Genomic DNA, 22,956 nt, shown 5'->3' on the forward strand with positions numbered 1-22,956 from the left:
GAATTTTTTTTCAAACCAATAGGAAAGATTGTAGGTTTTGCTTAAGTGAAAATAATGCATGTTATCCCAAAACTCGCTTCAGGAACGTGTTTTATTTGTGACCCTGTAATAAACGGAGGCTGCCGGCTAACTTATTTCGTTATTTATTTTGTAGTTTTCTGGTTATCGTAAAGCACATAGGACAGAGATGAAATGAAAACTTGTCATCACCCTCCTCATGTCAGTGCAGCCTTTCTACCTCCTAGTTTGTATCGGGAAGACAGCGAGAGAGGAAGCAGGAAGCAGGGAGAGAGACTCAGGCAGAGCATGCTGAGTCAGCAAATGCTGCTACCTCTGAACACAAAAGCACCTACGAACGCTACACCTAAAGCTAACGAGAAACAGAGAGGACTGGAGACACCAAGTACAAGCACTTGTCATAAAATGAAACATAAGAGCACAAATCTCAATGTATTTCTCCCATTTATATTACACTGCACACTCTGCTCAATATTTCAGAAAGGATCACTTTAGAAGTGAAAATTTTTTTATTTCTGTGTGCAGCAATTTGTACCAGAGCCACAGAACAACAAAGATAGCATTAATTTAGAAAGTATGGCAAAGAGTAGGAGCAGTGATGGTGGGTTCCAAAGCAGCTTGCAGCCTAAAACAATGCTACACAGACTGCTCGATGTGGAATTTGTCACTCAGCTGTGGTCTGACTAACCTTAGGCTGTGCTTTATTTAATTAACCTTTTGCTTAAAGCTTATAGTGAAGTCATTTTTAGGAAAAGCAGACATGTTTGTGTTCAGACTAACAATTAAAACTCATGAATCGTGACGACATGGGCACCAAACCCATTTGTTTATGTTGTTAATTTGGTCTGGGATTTATTAGGTTCATTAATGCCGCTTATTCTCCTCATTTTGTCTGTAAGCACGATGTTTGAACCATTAAAGCAGCGGTGGCTCTAAGCACAGTGTCAGAGATCACACAGCCTGTAAAATGTCATTGGCAGAGACAGTGTTCGTCTGTGCTTCCTCTTTGTCCTGCATGTTTCCATTCCGTTATCAGTCATTACTCCATGCAATGAATGGAATGTAAATACGAAGCACACGGTCTGTAAATATGTTCGCCGCATTGTTTGGGTGCATCAGTATCAAAAGGTCACACATCGTCACAGTGCTGAACGGCTGACGTGAGAGTAGACAATATATAGTTAAAGTACAGACTGATCAATGTTGCGTATAATTACAAATGTTTACTCCGTAGTGTGCATATACTGTAAATGTCGTTTTACATATTACTGTAGATTATCGTTGACATAAAATGATGAGTCTTACTGTAAGTTTTTTGCACTGTAGGTGAAAATATCTGACTGGATGTAGGTGGATTCCAGCAATGCTGTCCAAGGCAAACTTCACTTATAAAAACAATTTCTTTAACATGCTGAAAAAGTTACAGGTGATCACGTCCACATATTACCTGCTAGCACAAATCGCTAATATTTTACTATAATACTGTAGGTATTACAAGCTCAGATATTAGATAACCAAGCATGTAAAAACTGGGCATTTAAAAGCAACATATAGACTCATATTCAGTATTCAGCTGGTGGAGCCATGATGTATGTGCGCCCTCTTGTGGCTGGAATTGTCACAACAGCAGTCTTAATTAATATTCAGTCGTGTAAATTTATCCCCAGCTGAAAGCCTTGGGCACTGGCTGTGGAGAGGCCTACATCCACTCTGCACTGTAATTATCAACTCTGAGTCGGCTGGACGTGGTGCAGAATTATTGGTATTATCTTTAGTTTCATTGTGTGAAGAATATGATTAAGATATAAAGTGAAGGTGTGATTCAGCTCGCACCATTTCTACTCACCAACAGCACACTGATTTGTAATGCCCCTCTCCCTCTTTAATGCATAGAAGACAATCTTTACAATGGCTTTTACTAGCAAAGCTCAGTGTTTACATGCTAAAGCCACAGTGTAAGGCACAGAACAAACTCATCATGCTTTACAGTAGCTCTGTTGCTCATTTAAAGTAAACTGCTATGTTGGATAAAGTGGACACTGTTTTGAAGTTGGCAGCAAAATCCTTTCTACCTCTCTTCTTTGCACTTGCTTTTATTTTCATGCCACATCTGTTGTGTGCATTCAAACCCCCCTAATGTTTAGTCCGGGTGCTGCGACTGAGGCCCTGGTTACTCGATTCCTCCTTAGCAACGGATAGTCTCTGAAAGTGTTGCACTCGCTGCTGCCAGTCGTGGGGATTGTGCAACAACTGAATGCCAAAAATGTCAAATGTAACTGATGATCACTGCAGTTGCGTTTAAGTCATCTAAAATGTTTTGTTTTCATTTTTCTCCATCTCTCTTAATAACAGGAACCCTGAAACATGAATATCTTGTTATGATATGTTGCACAAACCTCTCATTAATTGAAGAATGGCATGATACACGAAAACCATTTCATTATTTCATTGAAACATGTCAGAAATATGACCACTTCTGTAGCTTAATGAACTGTGCCAAATCATTCAGACCATTTGTCAGCTCTGTTGAAATGTGTGTATCTTTGGTGTGCTTGTAATGATGAATGAACTTCCCATTGACCCAAGAAAAGGCATCAAACTATCAATTCTGCAGAGTTTCATGAGATTATAATAGCAATACTAACCACTCCTCTGTTGCTATCCGATTGTTCAGTCTGACGTCACTAGCCGTGTCTGGGTCTAAACTCTGCTGCAGGTCCATATATCAAACAATCACTATGGCATTACTGAGAGTTGAAAAACTGTCTAAAGTCTTTCATCTTTAATAAAATGATCAGCGTTCTGCTCTACCAGGTGTAACAATTGAGTTTAACATCCAGGCATCCATGAAAACTGAATTTATGACATTTAACGGAGTTAGAAGTTAGCAGGAAGTTAGCTCGCTAGCTTCTATCCAAATACAATATAGCATGTCCTGACTGCGGGGTTTTGGAAACAAATTAAAACGTACAGCTCTGTTATCACTTCCAGCATAAATGAAGACAGAAAACTAAACAGCAGTGACGTTTGTAGGGTTACTGAAGTTTGGCTAGCTGGTATATAATGATGTGCTACGTGCTTGCGACACAGCTATGTTAGCATAATATAAACAAGCTAACTTTTTTTCCCACTCGATAAAAGTTAACGTGAGTGTTCTCGGTGGTCAGGAACAAATGTAATCGCATGGCAGGATGCTGTAAAAGGACCAAACTTCAGCCAGGAGAACAACTGAGATAATCCATCCACAATACGAGGTTAGTCATTCATATACTGCTGCATGGGCTGGGCTGTAGTTACATCCTAAGGTTTTAAAAACTGAGCTTAAATAAATGATTAGCGGTAATAAAAGCCGAGGGAGGTCAACAGTGATCACTGACTGTTTTAGGAGCTTTTTGAGATTAAATAGAAGAAAATACAAAACATTAAACATGTTAACAACACAAAAGCCATATTAAACGCAGACTACTTTAGACCCGGAAGTAGGATTCGTCGCGTCATCACTGAACAACCGGATAGGCTTTGCATGGGCTTGTAAAAAATCCTTACACTTTCAGTGGTTACAAATGCATTAAACACACACACACACACACACACACACACACACACACACACACACACACACACACACACACAGACAACCAAATTTACAATAAATCAAGACTATGTGACATAATTGTTTGTACAATATCGACATTGGTGGTATTGCAGATGATGTAATCACTATTTATTTATGTAAACGAAACAATGAAATATCTCTTTGTCAAAGAGAAATGTTTTATTGATCAATAAAGTTTTATCCTGCCTAATCATCAACAATCCTGAGTCATTCGTTTTAAAGCAAGAAGCGAGACGTCATTGTTGAGCAGTTGAGTGCTTCTTAGGATTTTAAATGAAAAATGGACAATAATGGTAAGTACTGTATGAAAAACCTTTATCACTAATGAAATCTAAACCAAAAACATTACGGGTGATTCAAAAATAAAAACTAGACGTTTAGAAAAAAGATGAAAACAAACTGAAATAATTTTACAAAATTGGAAACTTGTAAAACAAACTAATATAAACTAAAAATATGCAGGAAATATTCTTGTTTGCCTGCTAAAATTTATAATCACAACCTGCCAGAGGAGGAGCTTTGGAGCTTTGGGAATCAACTGCTTTCAGAAAGGTTTTCTTGTACTTCCTAAAATCTTTCCTCCATGTAATATTAATTTTGTTCTTTAAAAATGACCAACATTAGCACTGGGACCATTAAAATCTAAACTGAAATGAGCAAACCCACTGTGAAAACTCACTGAACCCACAGTAAACTGAAAAAAGTCAAAATAAATTAAAATAAAATCTAATTAGAAAATGGAAAATCATAATGACTCCAGCACAGAAATGACTCTTACTTAATTTAACTACGTCACTAATGGGAATTTTTTAACAGTTTTCCTGCATACTGAGGAGTATATTTGTGTGTACTTGTTTCATTTACAAATTACAAAGTCAAGAAGATCAGGTTTGTGGTGGTTGTCACGCGGACTCGTTGAATACAAGTATTTACGTTAAAATCACCAAATTATTATTGTCATTGTTTCCTGTCGTATGATGATTAGACTTTGATTCTTGTGTGTTTGTGTTCAGAGGCAGAGATGTTTGTCACTGTTACAGACGCACAGTCGTGTCTCTTTCAAACACTGGAAAACTAAATAAACACAAAAATAAAATAAAATAGAAACTGTGAGGATAAATCGATTAGGTTTATTGTAAAATGTCCTAATTTATGCTGTTTACCTTAAAATAAGGGAAAACCTTTTAAATTAAGTAATACTTCATGTTATATTGTCTCTTTTTAAGTGTTTATTTTTAATAAGCAGTACTTGATATTATAATAACAATTTTGTTTTTTTAAGTAAAACTATTTACCTTAACAATGTGTTAAGTTTAATAATCAAATCAGTGATCCTGCTGACTCGCTACTTGATATACTTAAAATTGTAAATATCAGACCTGTCAAGCGTTACTACAAGAAGTTTTTACTTTACTTTTGGCACTTTTGCCATGTTTGGTTTTGCTCAAGAAAGAGTTCTTAAATCTATCACACTCATTACAGAAGAGGCTTTGAAGGTCATCTGTACAATGTTTGCTTTGTTGTGAATAATTTAGACACAGTCTTACTGTGATGTAATGTCACTTTACATTTAAACTATAAATGTAAAATAACGTGTGTCTACACTGATGGTTTTACAGGTTACTTGTGTGTTTGTATCCAGTATTCATGCTGTCATTCTGAGCTGCTCTATACTGTGGATGCTGACCAGTGTGTGGGTGGTGTTGCAACAATCATATTCTTAATTTTTCATCTTTTTATTTTTTGCAGTATTTGCAGCTACTCTCTTATTTCCCAGGGTGATGCCACAGCAGTTGGATCCACATATTTGATTTGGCACAGATTTTACACCACACGCCCTTCCCTGACACAAGCCTCACATTCATCGAGGCTTGAGAAAGCCAACAGGAGTACACTAACTTGTGTTTCCCTGAGGCTGGATTCTGTGTGTTGAAGCACAGAAACAGCAAAGAGAGGGTTAAAGACTAATAGAAGTCATTTCTGTACCTCAGTGTATTTTCTCACCTCCTATGATTACATTTCACACTTTTGCATCATCATCATCTCCGACCTGCACGCACACTGTTCTGCAAAGGCTCCTGTGCATTAAGAACACCACAAAGTGACGACAGAAAAATGGGAATTTATCTCTGTGTCTGCTTTGGAGTTTATAGCAGTTGTAAAACACTTTTACATCACCAAGTAAGTGTGAATGAATTATTCTATCAGGAGTAGAACTTCACAGACTAATGTTTAATGCCTTTTAGTTGGCAGATAGGCCTCTAGGAGGAATAAATCATGGCACCGAAGCTATTCATGTAACCACTCCAGTCTAGAGCTTTGACAGCTTTCCTGCTGGGCTGGAAAGCTGACTTTACAGAAACTAGGAGTCAGTCTCTGAGCTATGAGTCTAGACTTTCATTTAAAATCTACCTCCAAACCCAACTCTTCCAAATGCAAACGATTCTGTACTGATTAACATCTAAAATTGTGTGTATGCACAAAAGGCAGCAAAGTGCAAAGGCACTCTTTTTTCAGATTTTTCCAGTCACGTCTACACACAGATCACTTTTGTAGAACTTATCATGAAATCTGGTGCACATGCACGAGTCTCATTTCTGCTCCAATCTTTAGTCAAGAAATGTAAGTAGGCAGTCACTTATGTCACCTTTTGCATATAAAATCATCGCTTGCATCTCAAGTTATTAGACATGGCAATTAAGACAACATCAAAGAAGAAGTGCTTCACTGGAGGAAGGAACGTGGGTTCTGTTTGTCTCAGTTTTGGAAACACAAACAAAAAAATAAGCACTGAAGGAAAAGTGATTCATGATCGACTGTGAAGTTCACTGCGAAGGACCCAAAGACACGAAGTGAAGGAGAATGGAAGAATCCATCTCCACCTATTTCTTTTTTTGATCTTCACTTCATGTTATTGACCTCGACCTGCCTTTTTGCATGCATGAAATCTGCACAAACCAGTTAATGGGTAGAAAAACGCATAAGCATAGCTTCATACATCCATCCCCTGGAAAAGGGAATGAAACCTGAAGACACCTGCTCAACCAGCTGGAACTGCATATGTGAGAAGCTGTTGTACTTTGATCCTAGAGCAGATCTTTATGTAGTGTGTAAAGAGATATGCATTACACTGTTTGATTTTTTTTAACATCCCTGTAACAGGTAGATTCATACTTTCCGTAAGACTATTTGGTTTTTAATGAAGTCTCTAAAGGCAGAGCTGCGAATCAGAGCGTGCTAGGATCTCACACTGCTGAAAAACTGGAGAGCCGACTGCTGGAAGCCCCAACTACATCTGTGCATCCAGTCATGAGGTCCTAATACTAAAATGGTAAGTTTCACACACAGAGAACTAAGGACGCAAAGCAGTGCTGACACACAGGTTTAATAAGCTCTGTTATTCATATCCTAGCTGGAGCATGTTGCTGTTCTCTTCCATGTACTCCATGCACTTCGAGGTATAAGGTAAATGGCGTTAATGTGAGCATGAATAGCTGTTTGCATCTACGCATGAGGCCAGAACATTGAGTGTACTCTGCTTAGAAGTGGCTGTAGGAATAAATGGATAAATAGACAAAAGCTGCTTTTGAGTCTTGCACCACATGCAACACCAAAGGGGAATTGCATCAGTAGCTGGAACGAACCTTGTGCAATCCGCCACCTCCTCGAGCTCATCTGGGAAAAACCATGACATTCCCAAGTCAGACATGATCCCTCCAGTATATCCTGGGCCTACCCTAAAACCTTGCACAGGAGGCATCCTAGTCAGATGCCTGAGCCACCTCATCTGGGTCCTTTTGAGGAGAAGCTCTATTCTACACTCTGCCTGAAGAGGTGACATGTGCCCACCCACCAGTGGGCTCACCACACGCAGGAGGCCCCAGTAGGTGATGGGTGCATGTCGGGCAGCAGTCAAGGGCAGAGGCTCTGCTGAGGCTGGCTACTGAAACTCTATTTTCTGTAGATAATCTATCATAACAAATGCCTCAATACTAAAAATAACCACTGACCTCTCTGATGTCGGACTTTACTTTGAAAAATGTGAAGGTTGCAACTTAAGGGTCAGGAAACTGTCCGGGCCCTTCCTGTGCCAATGACACCTCAAAAACACTTTAAGTTCCCGGATTAATTAATGTATGCATTAATGTGTGATACATACATTATGAACTGATGCATCATTAACCTATTCATATGTTTGAAAGGTACTGTGATGCAGTTCTTTACTATCACCACATGGTGGCCCCCAACACCAGGATAATAAATGACAAACAAATCTAGCAGCAGCTCTCCTCCTGCAGACTTTTAGATGATACAGTTCACTGTTGTCTTTGCAGCTCAGTTATACAGGTGATCAAATTTCATAATTTGTTTGAAACCTTTTTTCTTCTTGACTTTTTGTATCCTTAAATGAATGCATGTCGAATGAAGAGGTACCCTTGAACCCGGCTAAAAATATGATTATGTGATCTGTATTATCTTGACAGTAGTTTATAGCTGCCACTATCTCACAGAAATTCAGATTTCTTTGGTTATGTATTTTTTCTGTTTTCAAACTGACAGTAATTGTGTAACACCGCTCTTTCAGGGTCCACAGGACAGCAATTTCATGTTATTATGTCAGCTGTATGTCCTGTATATATGCCCCTAATTACACAGAAAAATATACAAGTGAAGCAGATAATTACATCGAATTATAAAGATGCAGTGCTGGTTTGTAATCAGTACTATCGCAACATACTCACTACAGTCAAAAGCACAATGAAAAACAACATAACATCCATTATGTTGTTTTTCATTCTATCCTTAGAATAAATAAATCTATCCTGTCATAAAAACCTTAAAGCTAAACCTCTACAGTATTTTATTATTCAAGGATTTTTCTAATATGAAACACCATTTTTTTTTCTCACTGACTGATGTAAATCACTCGTCTGAGAGAGAACGTATTGATTGTGTGTAAAACTTTAGAAATGAAACAGGATGTACTTTCTTCGTAGTCGAGGTTTGTGCTGTTTTTCATTTCAAGTCAAAGATGTGAAAGTCAAACATCTCAAAACCTGCATTAATGAACTTGAAGACTGAAATGAGCAACGCAGTCCAATCGTGAGTACTTTGGGTAAATTTTATCTCCGTGATTTTGTGTTTTCTTTTTAGACATTTAGCTTCTGATTTGGTCCTCTTTAATAAGTCTCCCTCATTAAATATTTAAGCCCAATCTGATAAATGTTACAGCTTCAGGACTTCATAATATTTTTAAAAAGGTCAGAAGAAAGAAAAATTATTTATATACATATACAGAGTTTTTCAACGACAAATAGCAAATCTGAACATTTCACATGCTTCAGTGAAGCAGTTACGAACTGATAACTTTTGAAACTCATACTTAATTTGCTCGCCTCAGATCCTTACATCAGTCGCAGAGACAATGTCGTGGTTTTCCACATAGGAATCAAAGTACTGTCCTCATCCATGGCATGAACATCCAGATAATCCTCTGTAGTCTTCCATGCAATGGCAAAGAAAGCCAGTGGAACTTTGCTGAAAAGAAGTTCAATGCAAATAATCTGGATTACACCTCTGAACTTGCAGACTACTCCATACCTGCAGCCCCATTAACGAAGATAAAAAAAAATAAAAATATAAAGAAAACATGAAGAGACAAAATATTTCCAATGCTTTAGGCTTGCAACACCTAAAGTGAGCAGTTGAAAGAAGGAAGTTTCTCAGCTGATGATGTGCCGCAAAGTCAGAAATGTCTGTGTTGGTGGTGTGTAGGCTCCTCAAAACAAGTCACAATCTTTAGCTTGAACTAAAAGCCTATCCCAGCTGTCTTAAGGTGAAAGATGGCTGTCAGTCTATTGCAGGACTGACATGTGACATTAACGAGTAAAGATATTAGGTGACACAAACATAATATTAATTTTTTATTTTTTTGTCTTTCTTATAGCTAGACAGTCAGAGCCGTCTGGGACATGGTGTAGAACAGCGCTGGGATCAGATCAAGGCCACCAAATGGTCACGTTAGATTTGGTTTCAGGCTGAGGCTGCGTGACTGAAGTCTGGCTCATTTCCACGAGTCCAACACATGAATCATGCACCTGATTGACAGACACCAGCGCACCTGTGCACAACAATTATAAACCTAAGCAAAATCAGACTGCCTTCATACTGATCTACTCAGCTGTCAAACAATTACACAGTGATGCTATAAACTAACTAAACTGAAACAGAAGAATTATGTGGACGTCTGAGCATTGTAAACCTTCACTGCATGTTCCAGGTGGATTTGCATACATTTACTGCTATAACAGTCTCCGCTCTCCTGTGAAGGATTACTAACAGCCAGATAGTACAGACTGGGATTTCCTTCCATTCAACCAGAGCATCAGTGAGGTTGGGGGCTTGTGTTGAACATTAAGCCATCAGTCTCAGTTCAGCCCAAGGAGATTGGACGCGGTTAAGATCAGATCTGTCAAGTTCATCCAAAGGAAAGAGCAACAAAGTACACACAGCACACACAGTAGAAACACAAAAGCAAAACTTTATACTTTTCACCTTACAGTCCACAAAACTGCTGCAGTGTTACTTTCCTCTATCAGTGTGGGCACATGTCTTTAGCTTTATTTGACTCGTTGGCTCGGTGTATGCCATCTATCTGCCTTAATAATAAAAAGTGCATTCGAATTTCCATAAGAGCGAGTTAGTAAGTCCAAGTCTATATGAGGATCAGGATGCTGAAATGCACTCAAAATACAGCAAAATACAGAAATGAATGTTTGAATTTATATGCAGGCATTCAGCCATGGAGGACAAGTTTGACTTTAGTCTGGTGTATGCTGGTCCAGCAGCTCGTTGTTCCTCACCTACACATGGCTCGTTTGCAGAAAGCTGAGGACCAGGACAAGTGCAACTTTATTTAACCTGGCATCTTTAATTTTCTGTTTGTCATAATTAAAATGTTGGAGCGTTCAGCGCTTTTGGTTTTTTATTTTTATACTATCATCTTCTACTGTCTACCTATTCTTTCTCATATCCTCTGAACCTGGTTTCATGTTTCCTAAAACATGACACGATCCTTTTTAATGTCGCATTTCTGCTTTCAGTCTCTTCTTAACTGACATCAGCTTTTATCTCTGAAACGATCTTCAGCCGACTCAGACTTTCATGGTCTCAGACGCTGGCTTATTGTTATTCCCCTGTCCGAGATGACATTACACGTGGTCATCTAACTGCAGGCACTTTTTCAAAAACTTTCTTTACCCTTCAGCTTTGACCTCAGATCAATCAAGTCATCATTTTACAAGAAAATCTCTCTGTAATTGCTGCTCTCTCTGTAGACCCGACTTTTCCGCTGGCCTCGTCTCTTGAGTTTTCTCTCCAATGAATCTTTTCAACTTCAGATTCTGTCCCCTGACCTCGTACGCTGCTGGCAGTGCAACTGTGAGAAATCAAATATTTTTCAAAGGTAAAAAAGGGGCCAAAACTGGGCAACATTGTTTGTCTGTTGCTTCCTTTTTTTGGCCAAACATCCAGCTCTGTTCAATCAAATACACCAGTAATGAATTTAATCAGAATTTGGGAAACAGCATATCTTAGCATCTTCTTGATACTTTCAGACTGATGATTAATGGTAAGATAAATGGACCCAGAGTATGCAAATCACTAATCCATTCTGGGCTTTGCCAGTCAGTAGGGTTTTTTTTTAGGAGTTATCATAAATGTTGGATGTATATGTTAAATAACGCCTTGAATGAGCACTTATATGCAGACTTTTCCATATAAATCAAAATTATTTTGCATAACTGTCATGATCCGATCTTGATATTCACTCGCATTTGAACCAGGTTTTCTAAAGTACTAAATAAGTTTCTTAAGGCCAGATCAGACTCACTTCCACTTTTGAATGATGAGCCAGGAAGCTAGCTATCCTGCAAATGAATGCCAGAGGCAAAGACACAAAAGAACGAATGCACTAAAAATGTCAAACTAGAAAAATATTATGAAACAAACATTTTCCAAGTGCACAATACTAATATAATATGAAAAGGCCATGATTTGCAGTTTATATGATGCTATCATCACATTTCAATAAAGAGAGGTTGTTTGGAAATATTAAATGTGATTTGCTGAGATTCAGAATTCAATTAAAGTATCTTAAAGTATTAGACTCAGATGAATCGTCAGAATCCCAGCAGTGAGAGGAGGTGGGAGAAGACTCCTCAGAGTCTAAATACTGATGAAGAAGAAGATGAAGACTTGGGTTGGCCTCCGAGTGGTGAGGCAGAGATGTGGAGGAGGTTTGTTGCAAAGAATGACAGAAGAGCGCTGAGATTTACAGCACAAAGAATCGATTCTGTTTGGCTCGCAGAAGGCAGGCAAGAAAATGAATGGACCAGAGTAATGATGTCAGTATTGTCAGTGGAAGTGACGAGCAGTGACCCAGGAAAGCACGCAGAATGGGCCAGGATTGGGGGAACTGTTTGTTCCTGAAAAAGGAAACTCTGAATATCACTTTTTCTCTGTTGCTTTTGTTTTGTTCAGCAGCCTGCAGTGATTGCATTTGATGACTCATTTTTTCACAGACAATTATAAGTGCACTGATTGTAATGTTTGTGCAATCTGGTTAAAAAAAAAAAAGATAATGATAATAATTTGATATATCTATAATTGTCATTTCCTGGTTTCTGAATTACTTGAAAGCTTTTAAAAAAGGAAAGTGGGGCAGTCATCTCTGAAAGCATCTCCCAACAAAAGATCCAAATGTAATCACTCAACATGTCTCAGCATTAAATTGCAGATGTTGACACATATGATATGAATGCTGTGCAGTAGTGATTCAAAAAAATACAATTCTTTCTTAATCTTCCGTATGGCACATAAGAAAAATGCACACTGTAGATAAACCCCAGAGTAACACTTAAACCAAACTGGTAACAGTGTTACACTGTAACCAGGCCCTGCATGGCAAAACAGGAGAGTAGTGTGGGTGTTGACCAATATGGCTCCCTGTAAACTCTTTAAAACTGTTTTCCAAGAGTGTCAAAGAGTTTTGTGCCAAATAACTGCTCTGGGGTCACCAGATTTGTTCATGCACCAGAGTCACTGCAGACCTAGTTTTTGTTATTCTGCTAGATGGGGACTTTATTTCTGGCTGTCTCCAGAATGCAGTGAAAGTCCCTACAGCAATTTATCTGATACAGAAACTGTTTAGCGTCTGTTACTGTTGAGCATTCTTTTAATGTAAGGAACCATTTAATCACATCCTGAAAGCACAGGACACCAGTGCTATCTAAGAGAAAGGAATACGAGTAGCTACACCAGCTCAAACACCATGAAACACAACATATTTGTTTTCAGACCTGAGGGATGTCCTTTATGTGATGAGATGAACTGAGAAAACATGTGAGTTTAAAACCACTTTGGTCTCTGAAGCAGATAAAGATGGAGCACAAAGACCCAGCAAGGGTTAGTCCTCCAGATATGTTTCATTACTGGGAACAGAGTGAAGCACATTATTAAAGTTTTGCACTTTTTTCAGTTAACTACTTTTTAATCACATTTATTTTTAGTTTTTCATCTATGTTAGCCTAATATAGTTAAAGTGCACAATCAAGACCAACACAACAAGAGTCCAATTAAAAAGAACTGAAACTCCAGCGAGATTACTGCTCATTTTTTCACCCCATACAAAAAAATTTAAACAACTGATTTGTTTCGCAGTACCGACAACACGATTGACCAGACAGTCACCATATGATGATTATTATTCTACTAACTGATAGTTTACCATTAAAAGATGATAACTGTACTGGTTCTTATGTCTGTGAAGGTTCTCAGTCATCCAGGTCATCGTAGTCTAAGGAGCTTGCAAAGAAAAGCGTCTGGACTTCTTTAAGTTACTTGAAGACGTTTCACCTCTCATCCGAGAAGCTTCTTCAGTTCTAAGGTCAAATGGTGGAGAGTCCCAGATATGTACTGGTTCTTATATATCTGCACTTTCCTGCTCTAAATGAGCACTCAAAGCACTTTGAACAACTTGCCTCATTTGCCCATTTACACAAGCTATACATTTACACACATTCATGCTCCAGTGGATGCATCGAAGAGTACCTTCAGGTTAGTATGTTGCCAAAGGATATTTGGGATCCAGACTGGGGCAGACAAGGATCAAACTACCAACTTTCCGATTACTCGGTTTCCTGCTCCACCATCTGAGCTACAGATGGCATTTGTTACCTTCAGTTTCTCCACACACTGGGCATCCATCCAAATGTGGCAGCAGACAAAAGAAAGATAAGATTTGTTATATTTTACATTATTAGATTAATTTACTCATGAGTGTACTTTTATTACTTAGTATTTTAATTACTGTCAATAAGGTGATGTTTTAAACACACACACACACACACACACACACACACACACACACACACACACACACACACACACACACACAAACTGATGATGGACCACAGCTAATAATCCTTTGCCTGCACAGACCTGAGCTCCCAGTAGCACCAAGATTTGGTCAAATAAATGGTTGGAAACATGGCAAACTCATCTAAAAAGAAAATGCGTATTTTAAAAAAGTTTAGGTCTGAAACAATAAGAAATACCTTTACCTTAGATATCTGGTTTTATAAAGTTTCCATATTAAAACATGTCTTGTTATATATCTGGAGTTTGTTGGATTTTGTTCTCTACCTTCAGCTCCAGGAGTTCCTCTAAGTTAGCCACTTGTTCCTGCAGATGGAGAAAGCAGCTCCTTAATCATCTCAACTCTCAGCTGACCTTTTTCATTCTCTGACTCCATTTTTATCCAGAGTGCCTGTAATTCTACGTCGTACTCTTTCAAGTGGGGAGGCTGAGACTGAACGTTTAGTGTGTTAATTTGTCATATTAATCCCTTTCATTTTGCGATATCGAGAGGCACACGATTCCTCACAACAATGCTTCAGTTTATTGGGCCATTGCAGCACCTGGACTGTTTTCTTTTTCACTCATTCTTCTGTAGATTTGTTGCTGTGCTGGGAATCGTTGAACTGCAGATGTAGTTTTGTCTGAGCTTCAGCTGTCAGACAGATGGCCTCACATAAGCGTGAGAATATTTTGGTATACGGAGGACTTCATAGTCGATTCAATGACTACTACATGCTTAGCTCCTATGGTGTTTTCCTTTTGTACTGTTATGAATTGTATCTATCATTTTATCTACCATGCTAATTAGTCTTACTGAGCATTGCACAGTCTGACCTTGAGGTGTATTTGCTGTGATGTCCACTCCTAGGAAGGTTGGCAGGTGTCTTGAATGTTTTCTAGTTGTGAATACTGTCTCACTGCAGAGTGATAAACTTTAAATAGTTTGAAAATGGTCTGATTAGCCCATTCCTGATTGATGGGCAACAACAATGACTTCTCTAAGATCACTGCTGATGGTTTTCCTCCTTGGCATTGAGTTCACGCACACCCGACTGCTCCAGAGGTGCAAAAACATCTGCTTTCTATTCTATTTGTGTAGCACAAAATTGCAACGGTCACTTAGAAGCACTTTATATTGCAAGGAAAAGAGCCGACAACAATGCAGAGAAAACCCCAACAATCAGACCTATAAGCGAGTAAAGTAAACTAAAGTAAAGTCTTATTTATAGCTCCTTTCAAGACAAAGATCCCAAAGTGCTTCACAACAAACTACCAGAGCATAAAAACAGAAAAAGAGCCGACTGAATGCAAGTCTACAAAGTTGAGTTTTTAGAAGTTTCTTGAAAGAAACTACTGAGTGCACAGATCTCAAGCTCAGAGGGAGAGAGTTCCAGAGTTTGGAGGCCACTGTGACAAAAGCTCTGTCACCTTTAGTTTTCAGCCTTGTATGATGTACAACAAGTCGGCCCTGATCACATGGCCTCGCAGACCTGCTCGGGACGTATGGCAGTCCACTGATGTAAGCTGGTGCTTATCCATTTATTCCTACAGCCACTTCTAAGCAGAGTACACTCAATGTTCTGGCCTCATGCGTAGATGCAAACAGCTATTCATGCTCACATTAACGCCATTTACCTTATACCTCGAAGTGCATGGAGTACATGGAAGAGAACAGCAACATGCTCCAGCTAGGATATGAATAACAGAGCTTATTAAACCTGTGTGTCAGCACTGCTTTGCGTCCTTAGTTCTCTGTGTGTGAAACTTACCATTTTAGTATTAGGACCTCATGACTGGATGCACAGATGTAGTTGGGGCTTCCAGCAGTCGGCTCTCCAGTTTTTCAGCAGTGTGAGATCCTAGCACGCTCTGATTCGCAGCTCTGCCTTTAGAGACTTCATTAAAAACCAAATAGTCTTACGGAAAGTATGAATCTACCTGTTACAGGGATGTTAAAAAAAATCAAACAGTGTAATGCATATCTCTTTACACACTACATAAAGATCTGCTCTAGGATCAAAGTACAACAGCTTCTCACATATGCAGTTCCAGCTGGTTGAGCAGGTGTCTTCAGGTTTCATTCCCTTTTCCAGGGGATGGATGTATGAAGCTATGCTTATGCGTTTTTCTACCCATTAACTGGTTTGTGCAGATTTCATGCATGCAAAAAGGCAGGTCGAGGTCAATAACATGAAGTGAAGATCAAAAAAAGAAATAGGTGGAGATGGATTCTTCCATTCTCCTTCACTTCGTGTCTTTGGGTCCTTCGCAGTGAACTTCACAGTCGATCATGAATCACTTTTCCTTCAGTGCTTATTTTTTTGTTTGTGTTTCCAAAACTGAGACAAACAGAACCCACGTTCCTTCCTCCAGTGAAGCACTTCTTCTTTGATGTTGTCTTAATTGCCATGTCTAATAACTTGAGATGCAAGCGATGATTTTATATGCAAAAGGTGACATAAGTGACTGCCTACTTACATTTCTTGACTAAAGATTGGAGCAGAAATGAGACTCGTGCATGTGCACCAGATTTCATGATAAGTTCTACAAAAGTGATCTGTGTGTAGACGTGACTGGAAAAATCTGAAAAAAAGAGTGCCTTTGCACTTTGCTGCCTTTTGTGCATACACACAATTTTAGATGTTAATCAGTACAGAATCGTTTGCATTTGGAAGAGTTGGGTTTGGAGGTAGATTTTAAATGAAAGTCTAGACTCATAGCTCAGAGACTGACTCCTAGTTTCTGTAAAGTCAGCTTTCCAGCCCAGCAGGAAAGCTGTCAAAGCTCTAGACTGGAGTGGTTACATGAATAGCTTCGGTGCCATGATTTATTCCTCCTAGAGGCCTATCTGCCAACTAAAAGGCATTAAACATTAGTCTGTGAAGTTCTACTCCTGATAGAATAATTCATTCACACTTACTTGGTGATGTAAAAGTGTTTTACAACTGCTATAAACTCCAAAGCAGACACAGAGATAAATTCCCATTTTTCTGTCGTCACTTTGTGGTGTTCTTAATGCACAGGAGCCTTTGCAGAACAGTGTGCGTGCAGGTCGGAGATGATGATGATGCAAAAGTGTGAAATGTAATCATAGGAGGTGAGAAAATACACTGAGGTACAGAAATGACTTCTATTAGTCTTTAACCCTCTCTTTGCTGTTTCTGTGCTTCAACACACAGAATCCAGCCTCAGGGAAACACAAGTTAGTGTACTCCTGTTGGCTTTCTCAAGCCTCGATGAATGTGAGGCTTGTGTCAGGGAAGGGCGTGTGGTGTAAAATCTGTGCCAAATCAAATATGTGGATCCAACTGCTGTGGCATCACCCTGGGAAATAAGAGAGTAGCTGCAAATACTGCAAAAAATAAAAAGATGAAAAATTAAGAATATGATTGTTGCAACACCACCCACACACTGGTCAGCATCCACAGTATAGAGCAGCTCAGAATGACAGCATGAATACTGGATACAAACACACAAGTAACCTGTAAAACCATCAGTGTAGACACACGTTATTTTACATTTATAGTTTAAATGTAAAGTGACATTACATCACAGTAAGACTGTGTCTAAATTATTCACAACAAAGCAAACATTGTACAGATGACCTTCAAAGCATCTTCTGTAATGAGTGTGATAGATTTAAGAACTCTTTCTTGAGCAAAACCAAACATGGCAAAAGTGCCAAAAGTAAAGTAAAAACTTCTTGTAGTAAGGCTTGACAGGTCTGATATTTACAATTTTAAGTATATCAAGTAGCGAGTCAGCAGGATCACTGATTTGATTATTAAACTTAACACATTGTTAAGGTAAATAGTTTTACTTAAAAAAACAAAATTGTTATTATAATATCAAGTACTGCTTATTAAAAATAAACACTTAAAAAGAGACAATATAACATGAAGTATTACTTAATTTAAAAGGTTTTCCCTTATTTTAAGGTAAACAGCATAAATTAGGACATTTTACAATAAACCTAATCGATTTATCCTCACAGTTTCTATTTTATTTTATTTTTGTGTTTATTTAGTTTTCCAGTGTTTGAAAGAGACACGACTGTGCGTCTGTAACAGTGACAAACATCTCTGCCTCTGAACACAAACACACAAGAATCAAAGTCTAATCATCATACGACAGGAAACAATGACAATAATAATTTGGTGATTTTAACTTAAATACTTGTATTCAACGAGTCCGCGTGACAACCACCACAAACCTGATCTTCTTGACTTTGTAATTTGTAAATGAAACAAGTACACACAAATATACTCCTCAGTATGCAGGAAAACTGTTAAAAAATTCCCATTAGCGACGTAGTTAAATTAAGTAAGAGTCATTTCTGTGCTGGAGTCATTATGATTTTCCATTTTCTAATTAGATTTTATTTTAATTTATTTTGACTTTTTTCAGTTTACTGTGGGTTCAGTGAGTTTTCACAGTGGGTTTGCTCATTTCAGTTTAGATTTTAATGGTCCCAGTGCTAATGTTGGTCATTTTTAAAGAACAAAATTAATATTACATGGAGGAAAGATTTTAGGAAGTACAAGAAAACCTTTCTGAAAGCAGTTGATTCCCAAAGCTCCAAAGCTCCTCCTCTGGCAGGTTGTGATTATAAATTTTAGCAGGCAAACAAGAATATTTCCTGCATATTTTTAGTTTATATTAGTTTGTTTTACAAGTTTCCAATTTTGTAAAATTATTTCAGTTTGTTTTCATCTTTTTTCTAAACGTCTAGTTTTTATTTTTGAATCACCCGTAATGTTTTTGGTTTAGATTTCATTAGTGATAAAGGTTTTTCATACAGTACTTACCATTATTGTCCATTTTTCATTTAAAATCCTAAGAAGCACTCAGCTGCTCAACAATGACGTCTCGCTTCTTGCTTTAAAACGAATGACTCAGGATTGTTGATGATTAGGCAGGATAAAACTTTATTGATCAATAAAACATTTCTCTTTGACAAAGAGATATTTCATTGTTTCGTTTACATAAATAAATAGTGATTACATCATCTGCAATACCACCAATGTCGATATTGTACAAACAATTATGTCACATAGTCTTGATTTATTGTAAATTTGGTTGTCTCTGTGTGTGTGTGTGTGTGTGTGTGTGTGTGTGTGTGTGTGTGTGTGTGTGTGTGTGTGTGTGTGTGTGTGTGTGTGTGTGTGTGTGTGTTTAATGCATTTGTAACCACTGAAAGTGTAAGGATTTTTTACAAGCCCATGCAAAGCCTATAGCAACAGAGGAGTGGTTAGTATTGCTATTATAATCTCATGAAACTCTGCAGAATTGATAGTTTGATGCCTTTTCTTGGGTCAATGGGAAGTTCATTCATCATTACAAGCACACCAAAGATACACACATTTCAACAGAGCTGACAAATGGTCTGAATGATTTGGCACAGTTCATTAAGCTACAGAAGTGGTCATATTTCTGACATGTTTCAATGAAATAATGAAATGGTTTTCGTGTATCATGCCATTCTTCAATTAATGAGAGGTTTGTGCAACATATCATAACAAGATATTCATGTTTCAGGGTTCCTGTTATTAAGAGAGATGGAGAAAAATGAAAACAAAACATTTTAGATGACTTAAACGCAACTGCAGTGATCATCAGTTACATTTGACATTTTTGGCATTCAGTTGTTGCACAATCCCCACGACTGGCAGCAGCGAGTGCAACACTTTCAGAGACTATCCGTTGCTAAGGAGGAATCGAGTAACCAGGGCCTCAGTCGCAGCACCCGGACTAAACATTAGGGGGGTTTGAATGCACACAACAGATGTGGCATGAAAATAAAAGCAAGTGCAAAGAAGAGAGGTAGAAAGGATTTTGCTGCCAACTTCAAAACAGTGTCCACTTTATCCAACATAGCAGTTTACTTTAAATGAGCAACAGAGCTACTGTAAAGCATGATGAGTTTGTTCTGTGCCTTACACTGTGGCTTTAGCATGTAAACACTGAGCTTTGCTAGTAAAAGCCATTGTAAAGATTGTCTTCTATGCATTAAAGAGGGAGAGGGGCATTACAAATCAGTGTGCTGTTGGTGAGTAGAAATGGTGCGAGCTGAATCACACCTTCACTTTATATCTTAATCATATTCTTCACACAATGAAACTAAAGATAATACCAATAATTCTGCACCACGTCCAGCCGACTCAGAGTTGATAATTACAGTGCAGAGTGGATGTAGGCCTCTCCACAGCCAGTGCCCAAGGCTTTCAGCTGGGGATAAATTTACACGACTGAATATTAATTAAGACTGCTGTTGTGACAATTCCAGCCACAAGAGGGCGCACATACATCATGGCTCCACCAGCTGAATACTGAATATGAGTCTATATGTTGCTTTTAAATGCCCAGTTTTTACATGCTTGGTTATCTAATATCTGAGCTTGTAATACCTACAGTATTATAGTAAAATATTAGCGATTTGTGCTAGCAGGTAATATGTGGACGTGATCACCTGTAACTTTTTCAGCATGTTAAAGAAATTGTTTTTATAAGTGAAGTTTGCCTTGGACAGCATTGCTGGAATCCACCTACATCCAGTCAGATATTTTCACCTACAGTGCAAAAAACTTACAGTAAGACTCATCATTTTATGTCAACGATAATCTACAGTAATATGTAAAACGACATTTACAGTATATGCACACTACGGAGTAAACATTTGTAATTATACGCAACATTGATCAGTCTGTACTTTAACTATATATTGTCTACTCTCACGTCAGCCGTTCAGCACTGTGACGATGTGTGACCTTTTGATACTGATGCACCCAAACAATGCGGCGAACATATTTACAGACCGTGTGCTTCGTATTTACATTCCATTCATTGCACGGAGTAATGACTGATAACGGAATGGAAACATGCAGGACAAAGAGGAAGCACAGACGAACACTGTCTCTGCCAATGACATTTTACAGGCTGTGTGATCTCTGACACTGTGCTTAGAGCCACCGCTGCTTTAATGGTTCAAACATCGTGCTTACAGACAAAATGAGGAGAATAAGCGGCATTAATGAACCTAATAAATCCCAGACCAAATTAACAACATAAACAAATGGGTTTGGTGCCCATGTCGTCACGATTCATGAGTTTTAATTGTTAGTCTGAACACAAACATGTCTGCTTTTCCTAAAAATGACTTCACTATAAGCTTTAAGCAAAAGGTTAATTAAATAAAGCACAGCCTAAGGTTAGTCAGACCACAGCTGAGTGACAAATTCCACATCGAGCAGTCTGTGTAGCATTGTTTTAGGCTGCAAGCTGCTTTGGAACCCACCATCACTGCTCCTACTCTTTGCCATACTTTCTAAATTAATGCTATCTTTGTTGTTCTGTGGCTCTGGTACAAATTGCTGCACACAGAAATAAAAAAATTTTCACTTCTAAAGTGATCCTTTCTGAAATATTGAGCAGAGTGTGCAGTGTAATATAAATGGGAGAAATACATTGAGATTTGTGCTCTTATGTTTCATTTTATGACAAGTGCTTGTACTTGGTGTCTCCAGTCCTCTCTGTTTCTCGTTAGCTTTAGGTGTAGCGTTCGTAGGTGCTTTTGTGTTCAGAGGTAGCAGCATTTGCTGACTCAGCATGCTCTGCCTGAGTCTCTCTCCCTGCTTCCTGCTTCCTCTCTCGCTGTCTTCCCGATACAAACTAGGAGGTAGAAAGGCTGCACTGACATGAGGAGGGTGATGACAAGTTTTCATTTCATCTCTGTCCTATGTGCTTTACGATAACCAGAAAACTACAAAATAAATAACGAAATAAGTTAGCCGGCAGCCTCCGTTTATTACAGGGTGTGAGAGAAATTTATTGGCAATGTTTTGAGAGCTAGATTGGCAGCATTTTTTAATTGGGGTTCTAACGCCTGCATCAAGCATCATCAGCCATAGTTAATCTTATTCTAACACTTTACTGGCTCCTAACGACTCTATGTAGTACTCTAAGTGGGAAAATTAAACAGATGGGATAGAAAAGAACAGACACACGCTGCCCTTCATGGATTTAGGAAGTGTGATTCCACTTTAGAGGGAAAAAAAATGAAATTAACCTGAGCACAGAACCGTGACCTACCGTCTTTGCAGTGATAGTCCACAGACAGGTAGCTCTTCAGCTGAGGACAAGGGTCAGCAAAGGAGTTCGCAACTTCAGCAATCTGGCAGACCTGTCGGCCGTGGCAACGAGCTGGGAATCACAGAAGAATATGATTAGCTGCTGCTAGCACACACTGTCACACGCACACACATGTACGCTCCAGTGGTTTCAGCAGTGTGAAAAGTTTTGCATCTGTTCATATCTTAGTTCATGCTTTGACGACAATATGCTTCTTAGCTACCAAAATCAAAGGCAAATAAATCCCTTCAACCTCACGCACAGAGAGGGGCTTCATAATCTTGAGACGCTAAAAAATATGAAAAGAGTTGTGATAAACTTGAGATTATACTTATGGTTTGTAGAAATGAACAATATCAACATTTTAATGCAATGACTGGGCTGCAAGAGAAACAGCAGCACTGATGTGTTTATGCTGTGTTCATGTAACATTTTTTAATCATAATTATCCATCCATCCATTGTCCAATTCAAGGTTAAAGGGGTGCTGTCTCAGGGCAAAAGACAGGGTACCCTGACAGACTGTATCAGGACTAACACAGAGAGACATGCTCACATTCATGCTGAGGGCCAATTTAAAATCATCGAAAACTGCCAAATGTGTGTGTATTTACTGCAAATGTTAGTTATGCCAATTTAACAACAAGAAACAAGAATATAGCCAGTATATTTTTTGCCGTGTACACATCTACTATTTGGCTTTACCAAAGATCGATGGCCTAAAACGTTGATTCTGTATATCTGGACGTAGCGTTTTCAGCGGGAGAAACGTCACTC

The sequence above is a fragment of the Diplotaxodon limnothrissa genome, linkage group LG16, assembly GCF_057381915.1.
Source record: "Diplotaxodon limnothrissa isolate DT_005_m linkage group LG16, D_limnothrissa_male_GT1.1, whole genome shotgun sequence".
Lineage (NCBI taxonomy): Eukaryota > Metazoa > Chordata > Actinopteri > Cichliformes > Cichlidae > Diplotaxodon > Diplotaxodon limnothrissa.